The sequence below is a fragment of the Cynara cardunculus genome, unplaced genomic scaffold (genome assembly GCF_001531365.2).
Source record: "Cynara cardunculus var. scolymus isolate 2C unplaced genomic scaffold, CcrdV1 Un_Scaffold_7170, whole genome shotgun sequence".
NCBI classification, from domain to species: domain Eukaryota; kingdom Viridiplantae; phylum Streptophyta; class Magnoliopsida; order Asterales; family Asteraceae; genus Cynara; species Cynara cardunculus.
In genome coordinates, this window is record NW_020203391.1 from 1 (window position 1) to 2,464 (window position 2,464).

The following is a 2,464-nucleotide window of genomic DNA, read 5'->3' on the forward strand; positions in this document are numbered from 1 at the left end:
TACGAGAATTTCAACATGAGGCAATGAAAGAGGATAAGATCAAACGTGAAAGATTGGGTGGATTAATATCTGATTTGATGAGAGATGATAGAGAATTTTGGAAATTTCAGAACAGAATTTGGGTACCATGTTATGGTGATCTCAGAAAACGTATTTTGAATGAAGCTCATCATTCACGTTTTGCGATACATCCAGGTACAAATAAAATGTATCGAGATTTGAGGCAACATTATTGGTGGCCAGGTATGAAGAAAGATATTGCTAAACATGTTGAACAGTGTTTGACTTGTCTTCAAGTAAAAATTGAACACCAGCGTCCTTATGGTAAGTTGCAATCTTTAGAAATTCCGGTTTGGAAATGGGATCATATTACTATGGATTTCATAACCAAATTACCGAAAACATCAAAAGGATATGATGCAATATGGGTGATAGTAGATCGGTTATCTAAATATGCATACTTCTTACCTATGAAAGAGTCATATTCGATGGAAAGATTGGCAAAGTTGTATCTTGATGAGATAGTGACACGACATGGTGTTCCGTTATCAATTGTTTCTGATAGAGATAGTCGTTTCACTTCTATGTTTTGGAAGAGTTTTCAGAGGAAAATGGGTTCACAAATTAAGTTAAGTACAACTTATCATCCTCAAACTGATGGACAGAGTGAACGAACTATCCAAACTTTAGAAGATATGTTGAGAACTTGTGTTATTGATTTCGGAGGGTCGTGGGATAGTTATTTGGCTTTGGTTGAATTTGCATACAACAATAGCTATCATTCGAGTATTCAGGCAGCACCTTTTGAGGTTTTGTATGGACGAAAATGTCGAACTCCTTTATGCTGGAATGAAATAGGTGAAAGACAGTTAGCTGGGCCTGAGTTAGTTCAGCAAACTGCAGATAAAATTGGGGTAATACGAAACGAATGAAAGCGGCACAAGATAGACAAAGAAGTTATGCAAATAAACGTCGGAAGCCGATTGAGTTTCAAATAGGTGATAAAGTAATGTTAAAAGTATCACCTTGGAAAGGAATAGTACGTTTTGGTAAGAAATGAAATTAAGTCCATGATATGTTGGACCATTTCCTATTATTGGGAGAGTTGGAGAAGTGGCTTATAAGTTAGAACTTCCTTTAGAATTTAGTGGAATTCATGACACGTTTCATGTGTCAAATTTGAGGAAGTGTCTAATAARTCCAGATGTGGCAGTACCATTACCTKAGATTAWGGTAGATGAAAAGTTATGTTTTGAAGAAACCCCTGAGCAGATTACTGACTATAAGGTGAAGAAGTTACGAAATAAAGAGATTGGGTTAGTAAAGCTTCAGTGGCGTTATCATAAAGGATCAGATGCCACCTGGGAACCAGAGTCGGAAATGAGGATGAAATATCCCTACCTTTTTGCTTAAGTGAATTCCGGGACGGAATTCTTTTAAGGAGGGAATATTGTAATAATCTGGTTTATTTTGATTATATATATATATATATATATGTGTAACATATATATATATGTGTGTGTGTAACATATATATATGTGTGTGGTATTTTAAAAAATTTCTTTTTATTTTAATTAAGGAAATGGAGGTCGGCTAGTGAGCCGCCCATCACCTCCCTTCCTTAAAATGCATGAATATATAGAGTTTGTGAAGAGAAAAGTACACACACACATTCTATTTTAAGAAAGTTTTTCTCTGAAGACTTGGGAGGATTGCACAGGAAGAAGAAGGTTTTAAAGCTTTGATTCTCAACTTTTAAAAGGTGAGTGTATAAAAAGCTTTGGATATGAATTGCTTACATACAGTTTGATAAGCATTTAGAAMTGGTTTTCATGAATTTTGTTACATTTTATGAGAAGTTCTTGTTTAAACCGTTCAAGAGTTGTCCGGATTGTAAATCCGGACAATTAAACCGCTTGTGCCTTGTACGGATATTAACTAAACCGGCCAAGAGCTGATCGGTGTATCATCTAAACCGGTTAAGAAGTGACTGGATATCATCTAAACCGGCCATATGGTGATCGGTTTATTTCTAAACCACTTGAGTCAAAAGGTTTAAGTCTATAAACCGGCTAAGGGGTGATCGGTATACTCTAAACCGGTCAAAAGGTGGAATGATGTATTGTCCGGTATACCCTAAACCGGACAAAGGGTGAACGGTGTATCGTCCGGTTTATTCTAAACCGGACAATGTTATTTTTGAAGTATTGTCCGGACTTGTAATCCGGACAAGGGAGTTGATTTATTTTCAAAGTGTTTTGACCGGACTTCTAATCCGGACAAGTTGACCGGACTTCTAAACCGGGTGAAAAGAGTGTTTTTGAGAAATGTTTTTAAGATAAAATGGCGGTGTAACCGCGAGAGTGATATAATGGCGGTGTAACCGCGAGAGTGATATAATGGCAGTGTAACTGCGTGTGAGATGGCGGTGTAACCGCGAGAGTGATATAATGGCGGTGTAACC